The sequence below is a fragment of the Stegodyphus dumicola genome, chromosome 2 (genome assembly GCF_044657685.1).
Source record: "Stegodyphus dumicola isolate Sdum_Otavi_A_Nest chromosome 2, ASM4465768v1".
Taxonomy (NCBI): domain Eukaryota; kingdom Metazoa; phylum Arthropoda; class Arachnida; order Araneae; family Eresidae; genus Stegodyphus; species Stegodyphus dumicola.
The window spans coordinates 23,476,412-23,493,111 of record NC_140769.1 but is presented as its reverse complement, the minus strand read 5'-3'; positions in this window follow the sequence as shown (position 1 = coordinate 23,493,111).

The following is a 16,700-nucleotide window of genomic DNA, read 5'->3' as shown; positions in this document are numbered from 1 at the left end:
TTAGGCAAAGTATGAAATAAGAGATTTATTATATACTTTACCTACACATTGTACTATATAGTACCTAGGCAATTCTATAGAATGACAAATGCTCTTTAGGCAAAGTATGAAAAAAAAGGTTATGATAACGCTATTATTTAAAATATTTTCATTCCTCCAAAATACAATTGCTATTTTGAAAAATTGATGAAAGAGTGCCATTAAAAACTGTTCTTCAAAATATGTAAAAAAAAAGGTAGTGAGATGATCTTGATACAGCGTAATAAATTTGTATTTTCTATCTGGCTGAGACTGGGAATCGGTAAAATCTACCTACCTAACTAATTCTCTTTTAACTAGTATCAGAGATGACTCTTCCTAGCTCTAGGAATAGTATTTATAAGATTATGAACTAGTTTCTGAAAGCTTCAGGGAATATCAAATACAGTGTTATGAAATTGTGTTTAGCCGTATCTTCCAGAATATCGCTCTAACACATACGAGGAGGGACTTCTCTCATATCTTGCGTTCTAATTAATTTCTTTTTAATTTAAACGTTATTGGATTTAGAATTAGCAGTTCTACAATTCTGTGTAAGAAATAAAGACTTTAAATCACGTGGTAAAAAATTCAATTACACAAAAAATCACGTGGTCAAGAATTCAATTGTACACAAAATAAATTTTTAAATTGTATTATTATTAACCTAAAGTAACTAAATAAAACAATGCATAATAAAACAATAATACACAAAAGCATTGAAAATCCTATATTATTGATAAAACTATTAATTATAGTTATAAGGAATAAGAATAAATTTATAATTAATGCAGGTTATATCCTGTGTTTATTTCTGCTTCCACAGGGAATGCCTTGCTTCGCCTTTACTTTTTTATTGTCATTTGTCTATTTTTGAGTTTATAGTCTTTCACGTCTAGATATGTTTCTTTTATGTAAATCTATTTGGGTTCTGACACTATTAATGTTTTTAGAAGTTTTCCACCGTTTTATTTGCTATTATTGTTAACTGTTTATAAGCCCAAAGGGACAATTTACGCAGAAGGACTGTTAATTCCGTTCTGGTATTTTGCGTCGTCTACTATAAAACGGCGTTTAGCTTTCAAATTGTCCAAAATAGTTCAGAGACATGCACTGTATTTAAAGAAATTAAGTAATGAAGAATCTGCATGAATGTATGCATGTTTCTCGAATTGTGGAAATATGACGATACGTAGAGACATCAGATTTTGAATAACGTAGTCCTCCACTTGAACACCTGGAATTTGAATTTCGAATTTCTTTTATTATCTATATCATATTTTGTAAAACTTTAACGAATTTTAGACTGACAAACTCAACGATTTCAAAGCGAGCAATGGCAACAACACTATACGAAGGAAAAAAAAAATATTATCTCCAGCACGCGAGACTGTCTGTCAGAACGTCTAAAGATATACTGTTTTTAAATATTCTGTAACATTGCTGCTGAATCAGATTTCAGAGTTTAATTGCGAAGAACATGATATTTAATAAATAAAAGTGAAACACAAAGCGTTAAATTAACGCCCCTTTGGGGGTAATATTAAAATCTGGGCACTTGCAGAATTTTTTTTGGTTCAACTTATTTTCTATTTTTGTATGAAATTTTTGCACATTTGTTTAGCATACAAAACAAAATACATTTCTTTTGTTAGCACTTTTAAACATTTGTATTTTGTTAGTATTTTCACCTCGAAATAAGGATGACAAAAGATGTATATGTTTAGTATGCAAAACGAAATGCATATGTTTTGTAACAAAATGATAATGTTAAAATAATAATGTTAAAAATAGTAACAAAACAAAATTTTCGTATCTTGATAGCATTCTCAGCATAATATTCTTATCAGTCTTTGTGTTGCCGAAATGAACGAAATATTAATTATTAAATATTGCTATCGTTCCAAGCATTAAAGCTCAGTTCAGTTGGCTATAAAGGAGAACAACTTGTCTGAGAAAGAAGCCAGGATTTTAGTAAAATATATATATATGAATTATTTATAAAGAGGACGTGCGGTCACAGTGACTTTGGTTGCAGCCATCTTTCAAATAATGAGGCTGTATTATCAGAAATGAGTTTTACAATTTATCGATTTTTAATAAATTATGCTTAAAACCAGCAACGATAAATCTCTCATTTTCAAGAAAAATAAATCAAAGTAAGTTATGAATGAAATTAATCTCATGTGACATTCATTCTTGATTGTACTTAAGTGAAGTTTTAAAAGAACCAGATTAATTGATTTTCCTTGATGTAAATGTAAGAAAAGAGGTCTTGATTTTCACTAACATATGCATTACAAAAGAAATACTTGTGGGAATTCTAATAAGTAGTTACGGCTAAAATAAATTAAAGAAAATCGATTTTTGACACCGCAGCTAACAAGAAATTTAATGATTTTTTGTTGATTTAATTTAATCTAATAGATTTAATTACATTTAATCTTTAATTTTAGAAATTTAATGTTTTTGCGACTCATTAAAACATGCTACTACCGTATGCATGAGGATTCCAGATGAATATATATATAGATTCATATATCGCAAAAATGACCAGGACCTTCAGTAATCAAGATATCCGGAATCTTACCGCTTGCCATTCAATTTTTTCCTCGTCTGAAATATAGATGATGTCCAATTTGCAGATTTTGAGAACAATTTTATTTTAGAGAAAGTTTTAAAACATAGACATTCAAAAAAAATTTCCAATGCTAATTCTTCCCTTGCTTTTAAAGAGGTCATGTATTTCTTTTTCACGTACATATAACTTAAAATATTTTATGATAATAGTTAGTTAAAACTGATAGCACATTCGTCTTTTCAAAATAGGCATAATTTCGAGTACATTAATTGAAGTAAAGTGGGTCTTTATTGTTCGATGTCACACTACAGCAATCTTTTAATATGAAATCAGAAAGTTTTATACTGAGATACAGAATTTACTTATGCGCTTTGAATTTATTCATTCCTTTAATAATGGAAATGTGTTACACAGCATAATTTTAAAAAGCTACGCATTAAATTTTTATTTAAATTTCACTGTTTTATTATTTCCTGTAAATAAATGTTACAGGATAGTTTTAGCAGAATAAGAATATGATACATATTTTATTTTAAGAAGGAGGAAAAGGGAGAAAGAGCGGGGGAGATAAAAAAAGAAAAAAGAGAATGGGAAAGATTTCATATTTTATATTCCTCACACAGGGACTTTTTTTTTATTTGCATACACATATACGTTTGGAGATTTGGAGAGCAATTGGGTTAAGCGATTACTGATATTGACTGCTGTAGCGATGATCCCGGTTTCGAAACTCAGGTAAAGCATGGTCATAACTCTCCGTCCTTTCATAGGAGGCAATAGTGGTCACCTATTAGTTTCTTCCGTAATGAAATCGCCATTACTTCCAGCCCTTGTAGTAGCGGAAGGCTAATGGCTATTAAATAAAACTGTTCCTTTGGCCTAAAGATATTTAAAAGCTGACTATATTTAGAATTGCTGATAGTCAGTCTCACGCGCTGGAGATAAAAATACTGTTTTTCCGTTGCTCTCTTTGAAGTCGTTGAGTTTATTATTCAAAAAATCCTTAAAGTTTTACAAAATTTGAAATAAATTATAAAACAAATTAGAAATTCAAAATTCAGTGTTCCAGGTAATCATGTCTGGGTGGAGAAATACGTTATTCAAAATGTGACGTAAATACCGTCGCTTCTTCACAATGCGAGAAACATACACACATTCACGCAGATTCCTTCGAGGAAAAAAAAAAGAATTGTTCCTTTTTCGTTTTTAAAAAAAATTTGCACATTAAAATAACAAAAAGATCTTCTGTTTCGGAGAAAATTATATGGTAAAATGGAAGTGGTATGTTGACGAAAAGGGATATTTCATTATATGTATGGAAAAAAATCGGTTTGTAGTCGGTTTTGCGAAAATAAAAGTATTCCATTTTTCCTAACATATATTCAAAAATGGAATATGATAAGCGAAAAAATAAAGTCACTTCACTTGCATTAATGTAACTATATATTTGGTTTACAAGAAAAAAAAATGTGACCGAGCCTTTAAGACAGCTTAATACTGGGAGATCGAACCGGATTCGTTGTCAGGTTAATGTTTGTTGCATGGTTGATAGTTTCGGGATTTTTCCCACGTGCAGCATGAATACGAACTAGTTTACTTTAGAAAGTCCTTTATGAAAGCATCCTTACTCACAGCTGTTATGTGCTTTACCACATACTAATAACTAGACATAAGTAGGTCACTCTGAAATTTTTAAGATAATTGCGGATAATAAGTAGCAGAAAAAATGTAACGGTTAGATTTGAAAATACATCCTTTGTCGTCCTTATTTCGAGGTAAAAATCAGGAATTGCTTCAGCTACTTTAGATATATGCCTCCTGCTAGTTTTACGCACTATTTGGAATTTTCTTTGTGATTATGTATGTTAATTATGTTTTTTTTTAATATTCTGTACTACTTTTATTGCAGTCATCTAACCTGTATCCCCTACCTATTGAAGTCAAATATTTCATTCCTGCTTTCGAAAAATGCATCCTCGTGTTTTTCAAGAATTTCTGATTGGTTAAACATTCATTTCCCCTTAGTGGGAAAAGGTAAGCCATTCACTGTGTATCGAGGAATTTATCTCCTTTCATTTCATTTTATAACTCCGAGAAAGTAACCCTCTGTTCGGCTCTTGAATCTCTAATGTCCTCATTATCTTAACTCGATTATGGTTTCTAACACATTACCACTAATTCTAATTCCTTAATTTTATAATTCATGTTCTCTTTCCAACTATCTAAGTTCTCGTGATAACTATTTAATTTCACTGCCTTTCGATGTTGCTAATTTCTACCCATAATCTGCAGTTTTCGAGTTGAAATTCTATTTTCCTTAATTTAAACTTGCTCGTTAATGCTCTTTGATTCATCTCATCTCACTGTTCTAAAAGCATTTTCCGTTTTCTTCTGATGTCATGCTTAATAAAGAACATAGTTAATTTCATAGTTAACGTAATTTAATGTATTGCCTTATTTACATATACATAAAATTCAATATATTGTTATATTTTTGGCTCTAAAATTTAGTACGGTTTTATAACCTTCAATTTTGATAAATGTAACTGCATGAGAAAAAGGAGTTAAATTATTTTACTACACTGATTATGATAAATTAAGTAAAATGACAAAGTGACTGTTACTCATAAAGTTACATATAGAATTTAATGAAACTGAACCCTAGTATACAGCACATGATAAAGTATAAAATAACCTCAAAAGAAATTACGAGAAAATTATGGTATTATAGAAATTATGATATACTATATAAAATGAGCAAGTTCTATTTGTCAGTTTGGTATAGGAAAATTACCTTCAATTATGTAGTATGATGTCCCTTAGAAGCAATATAACACATACAGCAATGTGTTATGTTAGTTATGCGGTCTATCAGATTCGTTGGAAGTGAGAGCCATTGCTTATGAAAAGCAGTTTCAAGCGTGGTAAGAGTTTGAAGAGGAGAATTCAGAGCTGCTATACATCTTCCTAAAGCATCCCAAATATGCTTGATAGGATTGAGATCCGCTGATCGAGTTCGCCACTCCATTCGCTGAATTGTTGTTGCTGAAGATAATCATTCACGATGTGCGGTCGCGATCATACTTTGTGCGGTATAGCATTGTCTTCTGTAGCAAAAAATCTTCACCTATTGCACCGCCATAAGGACGCACATAAGCATCAAGGGTGTTATCTCTATAGTCGTGAGCATTCACGGTTACACATGGAAAGACATGGAAGTCTGTGTCCTTTTAAAGAGATACCACCCCAAACACAGACACAGCCTCCTCCGTATACATCTCTTTCCCGAATGTTTGGTGAATGATAAAGGGTTCCAAATCAAATAACGCCTACTGTCGTTTTGGAGGCTAAACCTGGACTCATCCTTTACGGATGAGAACAAACCTCCACTTATCAGCCGTCCAATGGACATGCTGATGTGCCCACCTGAAACGTTCTCTTCTGTGATGCTACGGGAGCGGCACGCAAACGGCTAATCGTCTAACGTGTAGACCTCTCTCATGAAGCCTTTTACGCACAGTTAACTTTGACACCAACCATCTGGTGGCTGCAGCTGTGGTTAGAAATTGTTCCAAAATCTGTGAACTTAAGACGAACTGATATTTAACCATCTGGCCATTTCTATCTGGCTCTGTTCTGCCTCCAGTCTCCTAATAGCTCTCCATCGCAGTTCTTTGAGAAAATGACGCTTAGATGTCATTGTTACGAATTGGCTATCCCAGATTTGTTATCTCAGTACCGTAGTGAAATTTGCAGGCTTGCTCTCAAACATATAACTTTATGCTCCATGCAGAAGACGTATTCCCATTGCAGTGCCCCTAATTTGCATACTGCAGTTTTAAACAGCTACTTTTATTTGACAACATATTCAAATTTCAGCCTTATTTTTGAGCGAGTTATCGCTATTTTTGTGCTGTTTCCATAATTTTTGTAAACCAGCGTATATAGTATACTTACACTGGCTAAGCACTAAATATATAACACTGGTTATTTATAGCTTTTATAAGTGGCATTACTATCTCTAATTACAATAGCTACGTATAGCTGCGCAATATCAGTTTGTCTCTGCATCCGCTGTAGAAGTCATTGGTATTATTGAATTAAAAAATGGGTAAGTATTTGTTCCGTATGTTGGCCGTTTTGCCTAAGATCAATCGGTTCATACTGAATAGTATAATAGTATGAACCTCTACATTGTCATTGATGTTTTCTATCAGTGATATTTGCCATCAGTTCTTGTCAATGATAATTCGTCGCTGATAGTTCTAAAATTTTCTTTTTATACAATGGTAGAACCTTTTACTCTGATAAAATGAACAATATAAATAATAAAAAGTTCTTGTCAGAATCATGTTCAAATCAGATAGTCACTTACATTTTTATTTCTTAAAATGCTTTCTAAAACGTAAGCATGGTCTTACGATCGAAAGTTTCTATTTTTGATTGAATACGGTATACGATGTTATTTGCTTCATTAACCTTTTGAAGACGGGATGGCCATTATAGTGGCCATAGAGTACTCTCTTTCAAAAGACGGGGTTGTCCACTTTAGTGGCCATGTCTTGGTCCCCCATTTTCCAGGGTGAAAAATGTCAAATTTGACGTTTTTAACCACTTATCTCTTTCAAAGGTCTTCCTTTTGCGATATAGATGCACCCGTCTGAGAATTTATTATGCTACACACAAGAATCTTTGTTGCAAATAGAGAAGTGATTTCTTAAAGGGGAGAAAGCATTCGGTTCAAGATTCCCCGTCCTTTGGAAGCTTTTACTACTACCAAAGCCCCGGCCTCAAAAGGTTAAAAGACTATAATTTTCACTATGAAATAGTTATGCCAATATATTTTCAGGAAATTTTTACATATGTAAATATTTAGTGAAATTGTTAGTGAAAGTGCTTTTTGGTTTTCGTATAATGTAACATGAAATGCTTGAAACAAAAGATGTTGTGCCGCAAAATTAAGAATACACGGGCAAGTCTATTTAACATTGATTAAATGGCTATCCCTTTATATTGGCAAGGTATCGCCAAGATGGTTTTAGCAACTAATTTATGTTCCCAAATTTGGTGAGAAATCGTCCAAAATCGCCAGTGTCTTGGTGACATTCTGGTCCAGTTTCTGTATAACTATATTTGCTACTGTATAACTGTAATTGATCCCTTTGTGTAACTGTAATCGTATCCGGCCCTTATGTGTAACTTTAACCGTACATGCCTTCCAGTACTTTCGAGAGATGGAAGATACTAGACATTTATCGGAATCTTGGGGAAAACTACATAAGTTCGAAGAGAATATCTGTTTCACAGTAATTATTTCAGAACTGAATTCGGAGTATTGACATATCCACGAGAGCTTCATCTTTTAGACGCGTTTGCATTTTGATGTGCTTAACGTAAATAGTAGTTTGAAGTATAAGTACTCTGTGGCACTGGGAAGATCTGTACGAGTGGGCTATTGTGGAAAGTTCCAGAACTGTAAAGTGTTTCTTTGGTAAGATTAATTTTTTAATTAAGCTGTCATCGGGTCTGTGTGTATTCAATTTATTACGAAGCCGAAAATAATTACTTTCCACTTCAACAAAAATTAACACTTTTTCAGAAATAAGTTTTACATTTTTAGGAATATTTAAAAAGAGTAACATAATAGATAAATTCTGTAAGAAAAGTAATTTGAAATTAGTTTTGAATATAATCTCTTCTATGCTTTAAATCAAAGAGAATGCAATGTTTTTGCTGGGATTTTGTTATCTGTAGTAATCGCTTGGAAATGTCAATCTAGTATATGTAGTTTAATATTTTACTAAATGTTTGTGATGGCATCTGAGTCTATAACCTTCTTCTCAAACCCCTTTCCTTTAAATTGGACTACAACATTTCAGAAAGACTAGCGCAGGAATTTATTAACTAGTCATTAACTCATAGCTATTGGCTTCTGCTCAGTTAACTATTTATTATCATCAGTCTGTATATTAGAACGCATTCATGTGCCACATGAATCAGCTCGGTGCATTATATTTTAGCTAGCTAAGTTATTGCATTATGTGATATAAATTTTTTATTTAACATTTACACACAAAAATTATTTCAAAATACCTCTTAGGAAAATCCATAATGATGTAATACTAGACTCGAACATAAATAATTTGTAGGATATCACATAATATTAACAGTATTTTTTTATTTTCGGATTGCATTAGGTAATTTGATTACGGTAAACTATTTTTCGTTGTGAAGAACTGAACGCCTGCAGTATTGGCGCCTATTTTCACAGAATCCAAACCTATATAATTGTTAATTTAAGAAAAAAGGAAATCTTGCAAGGAATCGAATATTACAAGGAAAACCAACGATAAATGTTTCAGGATATTTGTATTATGTAAGTGCAGAGGGGACAAACAACTAGAAACATGGCACTTATAGCTGTGGACGCCCATGAGAATGGTTTCGAATGCACTCCGGTTGCATACCACTTTGCCGTCAGACTGACACACTTTGTTTAGTTTTATTCTGAGGTTAGAAATCTTATTTTACGGTCATTTTAGTAAGACAGAGGACACTGAAGACTAGGATGTGGTTTAAAATATAAAGGCTGCGATAGCTACTTCCTTTGTCAGTTGTTTGTTTGGAATGTCTAGATGAATATTTTTAAAGATTGGTACACAACATTTTTTTATTTTCCCATTCACTAGATGCTCATGAATAAATGGATTAGACGCTTGACGTGTATACCATGCTTTACAGACTGTATAGAAAGCATGATATACAAGTCAGGTGTGGCTGTTTCAGCAAGTAGATTCGCGAACGTAAGTTTGGAATCGCTGAATCTTATAGACGACTAACGGGAAAAACTGTCAGATAAAAGGGCTGAAGACGAATAGCGGAAAAACCCGTCAAATGAAAGTGCTGAAGACATAACAAAATTTACAAATTCTATGTAAACCTGAAAAGAAAATGCATGAAAAACATTTCAGTAGGAATGAAATGAGTTCATTCTTTCCAAGCAACAACCGATTCATAAATATACATTTTTTTTTGCTGCCAAACTAAGAAACAAGAACTTTTGACACATCAGATTAACACATAAACAAAAATTATTTAGCATTTACTAAAGATACTTATCCGTAATGGTTTTACTATTAGCACAATACATTATGTGTCATAGACACAGTCAGTAATTTCCGTTCATGTCAGTTCAGTAGTGCTTTATTTGCTATTTAATATTCAAGTATAAAATCTTCTAGAGACTTCCTTAACTAATCACATTTATAAGTAAAATCCTAAATTCTAACGTTTTTTAGAGCATAAGAAATGATCTTCGCTTCCAAAACTTAGAAATAATGATTTCTTTTTACAGATTTCTATACTTAAAAAAATACTTGCTCTAAATTAAAATATGAAGTTAAAAGGAAGCATACTACATTTTTTCTTTGAGGGCAATTTAGAGTTTGCTAAAATATAGGTTAAAAGGATTAGCACATTCTTTTCGATTTGAAATAGAAAAACTGCAAATGAATTATCTTTATTAAATATCGTGATCAAATGCACGAATTTAGGCAATAAGCCTATATTAGAAGTGTGATAGAACAGTAACTGCACATTATAATGCATTTGAGTTGTCTGACTTCATTCAGTGATCATTAAATCTCTGTAACTGAACCAAATTCTGAATAATGTGTTTTGAACTAACATTCCGTTGGCACATACGGAATGGTAATCTATAATTTTAGCAGACTCCGAAATAGCTATTTCTGACATTTGACCAGTCTTGCCTCTTCAGCTGTCTGTGCAATAGGTATTATAAACCACAGTTTCACGTTTGATATTCCGCAGAAGTGTCCTCTAATAAGGATCAATAGCAATTATACTCGAACTGGATTGTAGAGGAAATTTGACAATGTATTCGACAGACTAGTACAGGAATTCGGAACTAAATTGATAATCAGATACAATTTAAATGTTCATCAAAATATTCCAAAGTCAGAATGAAATGTGTAAAATTTCTTTGTAGTTCCGAAAAAGGCCCGTAGTGAATCTCAATTTTTTTTCATATTTTAAGATCATAATTTTAAGAAGTTCTTTAAATTACGAAAGGCCAGAATAGAAAATGAAATAACAATATGATGCTATGAAATAACCTAATTTTTTTAATTGCCAAATTTAATACTTACTGTGCTTTCTCTTTATGTGCAAATATTGATATTCATATCCGTCTTCCACAGTAAAACAATTTCACAGATTACTGAAAGTCGTTAAATATGACGCTCCAATTTATGGATCTAATTTTTTGAAAAACTAATCTTAACCGTACGGTCATATTAAAGAAGTAAATACAATTATCGCCTGAATTTGTTAACAATAAATTATTGAGGCTTTAGTATCTTCTAATCATATATAAAAGTGTTCTTTTACTGTTGCCTGTTTTTTTAAATTATTTAATCTATTTAAGAACAGATGAATATGAATTTTATACAACAAATAAATTTGTATCATTGTGTATATTTCCACTGAGTGATTTCAATCAGTTTTTAAATTGATTATTTATTTATATATTATATTTTTTTTATATATTTAGTTATTTATTTTATATAGATGAAGCATTTCTTTAATTTCTTCTCGTCCAACATCTTATTTATTTCACAATTCATAGAGCACATAATGTTTTCATCAAAATAAAAAGCAGGTAGAGGAAAATGCACTTTATTTTTCTGATTTAAGTAAGAATATCATAGCACTTATAAGGTATCTTATCTCTCCTTCCTGCATGCCTTCGTGGTGTAAATGTAGCACACTCGACGCGTATTCGAGAGCTCCAGATTCGAGTACCTGTAGGCGCATTGCGCATTTTTCACGTCTTCTGCTTAAAAAAAAAAAGCTAATGACTCCAAAGTGGCCTCCAAACTGAAAGATGGTGGGAAATAATTCGTCACCACCAGGATTTGGCGATTAGGTCTCCTATTTTCCAGTCGCCCTTTAAAAGGGAGGTATATAAAGTATTTTTCCCTCCTTCCATCACGGCTTCGTGGTGTAACGGTAGCACACTCGGCGATTGTTCGAGAGGTCCAAACTCAAGTCCCGGAGAGGGCATTGCTCATTTTTCATTTACTCCTGAACCTAATGACTCTACACCCTGATCTTGAACAAATGAACTTTTAGGACGAAAAAGTACGAAAAAAGAACATTAGCATCAGTAATTTCTGAAATGCTGCAGCTTGAAATTTATAAAGTTATGCTTAAATTTTTAAGTTGCAGAGTAAGTTTTTCTAAGCTTGATCTTAACACAACCTGTCATTCAATCATAGCAACGTGTAAAAATAGCTAATATGTCCTAAAGAAGTGATAAATTCCAATATAATGAAACTGCCTGCATCTATTGCATCTATCTGTAATTATAATAAATGTGTTATATGGTTTGAACGGTTATACCATACAGATTATAACAGAATTTACTAATGTTCCCGAAGCTCTAACACTCATATTACTGATGTGTTCTGTATGTTTCGCTTCCTTTATTTAATTACGGCAAAGCACTAGAGGGTTATTTATCTAAGGGGAGGGTTGCCCTTGTGGAGACCTTTTTAAGGGAACCTTGCTTGTATGCACATATGTAAAATCACGAAAACAAGCATGCAGCCTCTTTACTCACCAGGATTCAGATTGAACTACAAGTGTCCAGTGTCTTTACCCATCGATCGCCGATAAGTCAGTATATTTCAGCAGGTTAGATACAAACAATTCCATACAATTACCTGCTAAGTTCGCGATAATATTTAAAAATGAATTTAGAGATTTAGAATATATTTAATGATTATTATTAAAGATTTGCTAACATACTTTAACCATATTTAAGGAAAAACTACAGAACAAATATGCTCGCTTTTAGCAATTAATAGATCCGTATAGGATAAAATGGCATTATATTGTACCTTTACAGCTCCAACAAGCAGTTAATTAATAATAAAACCTTGAATTTTAGACATAAGCATTTGCAATGTTTCCTATTTTATTATTTCAGCATAATTAACGTTTCACTAATCGTATTCTTCGCTACAGCGGCTAGCATAAGAAAGAACTGCATTCACATTTATTTTTTTGAAACATGAGGGCACATATTTTATCGATACAATAAAATCTTCCATCGATTTATTTCCGTTGTTCATTTTGTGAAACCAAATATATTATATTATTTTCCAGCCTTTCATTTCAAAATAAATCCCACACCTACTAAAAATAATTGAATTAATCATTATATTTTAAACAATGGGAAGTGCCCCAAACTGAAAATACTTTCATTTCACTTTATTCGATGATACTCATTTGAAATATTTCTTCAAGTTTCACGTAATACAATTTTCTTTGACAATAAATATATATAACAGGCCGAAAGATATTATTTAATTAACCGTTCTCACTCGAGGCTGTGCTGCAACACCTCATTACATGGTGAATGCTTGAATAATTAAAACTTTAAATGAAACATTAGCATTTTGTAACTTAAGTTGTGCTAAAATTAATGAAACGCCTTAAATGCTTCGCTTTTACGTTGTGGATTGCTTCAGATTTCGGAATAGAGACGCTAGGTGCTGGGAAATTAACCGGTCACATTTGAGGAATAAATAATTACTTTGCAAGCTCTGTAAACTTTCCTCCATTGTAAATATTGTAAGCTTTAATTCTCATATTACAAAAGGAGCAAACATTACGTAAGAATTAATAAGAAACATTTAAAATAACAGTAAAAGAAGTTGCAATGAAAGGGCTGTGAAATGCATGACTTTGAGGCTCATTGCAAAGTGTATGAAGATATATAATTTTAGTTATATGTGCGTATGAAACATACCAGCATACAGCTTGATTGAAAATAATGAAAGAATTATATATTTAGTGGAAGATATTGAAGCTTTTTAATAAGAAAATAAAGTTTCGCTTCTCAGCCCTAAATTACCCTCTAAAATACATATAGTATTCTTGTCTTGAAGGAAGCAGCTTCTTCGCATACTCTCTTTATGGAAATAAGATTCTGTTACAAATCCTGACAGCATTTTTGCATAGACAGATAAAGCAATCTGATATTTTTTCATTATTCCAACTGTAATGTAAATGGCGCCCAAAACTTTCTTGTTAATAGGTTGCGGCAGTGTCATTCAAAGCATTTCCCAAACCGTTGCCAGAAGTCCAACAGCATTAACCACCGGCAATTATTTAGAGACCACGATTAAAGTCGTCATAGATATTTAAACTGATATATTAAGCAAGTTAGACCGTCCGGTGCCGAAGTTGCTTGTTCGTCGCGCAGCTGCACCACAGGTCCGGGTTTCGATCCCCCGGCTGGGCAAAGTTGACTCAGGCTTTCTTCCCTTGAGTGGGTCGATAAAATGAATACTAAGTTCGCTTAGGGACTAAACACCAGAGGTCGTGCGATAAGCTGACCACTTGCCCCAAGCATATGCTGATGCATCCCGTGTCCCAAGGTCAAGAAAGCAGATTTCGAGGCAATGCAGGCCGTGACCCACTAGGGCTGTTGCGCCATTAAGTTTAGTTTATTAAGTGATCCTAAGAAATTAGGTTTGAAAATAAAATATAATGCATATACTATACAGTGTGTAGTTGTGTAGTCATCGATTTTGTCTCAGAAAGTCCGTCCAGAAGTGATGTGCTTAAGCATAAGTAAATGTAGATTATACCAGTCAGTGAGATATGAAAGTAAAAGTTGCATTTCCCCGCTAAGATTTACGACAGCATGCATTTCTCTGAAAACGCAAACCTTGCTGGTATTCATTTGATGTATGGTGTAGCAAATGGATGACTAAACTTTCAGGAGCTGTACAGGGGTCGATTTCCAACGAGACAATTGCCAAATCGATAAACGCTTGACCGCCTGCACCGCCAGCTCTGTAAAAGTGGATCCTTCAGAAACAGCAAATTTGATGTGGGCCGTGCAGAACTGTCAATACTTATGAAGTAGAAGAGAACTTTGCGTGCACATGCGTTCAATACTTTTCGCAAATTCGAGAAGTGATTCGCTTCTATGGAAGATTTTATGCTATGAATGCATGCATCCATTCTACTTACACAGTGTGGAGGCATTAACAGTGGAAGACTATGCTGTTCGCGCTGACTTCACTTGTTGATACCTGCAAAAAACCTGTACTGCAGCTCTATTTCCCGCATACGTATTATTCAAAGACAAAGCTACTTTTAATAGCCGCAATGCTCATGTTTGGGAGCATGAATATCTGATTTCGAGAAAATGACATATATACCAGAGAAGATTTTCAAACAATGTATGTTCTGGCTTGAGGTATAAAAATTTGATTGGATCATACACTCTAACTATCCATTGCTTCAACGATCACTCACTTACTCAATATACTTGGAAGAGATATTGCCCAAATTCTGGCCGCATTCTTGCCTATATTCGAGGAATATTTTGTTTCCAACATGATGTTGCTCCCTCACAGTTTAGCATTGAGGTCAGGAATTGCCTGTATGCCACGTATGCAAACCACAGGATAGGTCGAGTCGGATGTATTCATTGGCCAAGCGCAATATGTCAAGCTCGCTCATTCCTTGGATGACTTTTAAGAGATATGTTTAGTTCCATAATAAGAATTAAAAGGTTATCTTGTTGATCGAAGCATATTTTTTAAGAACTGAAATCAAAACGAAATTTAAAAAAAACCGAGTTTTTAAAATCAAAGCAGATAAAAGGAAGAGAAAATAGCATATTTACAATCACGGTAAATCAAAACCATGTGAAAATTCTTGTATAAAACGAACGATTCTTGTATAAAAAAAGAGAAAATAACATATTTACAATCACGGTAAATCAAACCCATGTGAAAATTTTTGTATAAAACGAAGATAAGATAATTATAAATATTACACATACAGTTTCTTTATAAAGTAATTGTGGTAAAATAAGAAGAATGAAGTTACATTTGGATTGCAGAATAGAAGAACTTTCGTTGTTGAATATACACTGAAATACAGTAATGGAAGGAGGGGAAATGTATTAAGCAATAGAATAAAAATAAATCCCAGTCCTTATTTTAAATGTCTCTGTTAAAAGTACCATGGCATTATTATTAACTCAAATTAGACGTAAAATAAATATGAAGATAATTTTATATTTATGAAGAGAATTAACTAATTAAATCGATCTACTTATAATCTATTTTTCATCGATGGTTGTGTTACTAGGAAAAGCGAAAGTCCTCAAAGTGCTTATAATTCATTTGCAAACGATAAAACATGCAATAAAAACATGCAAAAATTACATAGTTGAATTATGCGTCTGAAGTTGAATTCATGTTGCAATTTAATTGAAGATTTTCAACACTGAATTCCGAGAGAAGATTCATGAAGTCATTTCATATAAATTTCGAAACTACAGTAAACTAAAACTACTAATTATCTAAAATTTAATCAAATTAAATATGGAAGATCAAGGAAATTTACGCTAATATGTGGTACTTCTTTTACATGATGAATGACATTTTGTGCATATGTTAAAACTGAAGGTTTATTTGTTGTGGGATACCATTTCCAGTAATTCTTAATCTCGGCAAACTTGAGAAAGCTATAACATTTGCTCTTATAATAAGAGATGTAATTCCGTTGTGTATAAGATCTTTGTTTTAACACTGGGCTATTTTGAAGGAATTTGAGTTTTTTAATTCAAGTTTACTTATAAACTGAAAAAATATAAGTGAATAATGGAAATTCTTCAAGTTTAAATTACCAGTAAAGGTTGTTGTCTCATCACTAGCCTTCTTATTTTATTGCGATGTTTTTTTTATGAACTGTATGTTTTTGAATGGCTTCCACATTCATTGCAGTCTGCCTGTTGCATTTAACAATACCTACTTTCAAATAATTCTTCATATATTACATTATCACTTACCTCTCCCCTTTCCTACACACATGTAGCTAAATGTTTACTGCGATACATTTATAATATGTAAATTAACATACTTAATGCAGAATAATATTCCTAAAGAAGAAATTTTATCTATTAAAATATTACACTGAGCTGCTTTTAAATAAATGTAAAGGTAAATTAAATTAGTTTAAAAATTAAATAAAATTAATTTAATTAAAG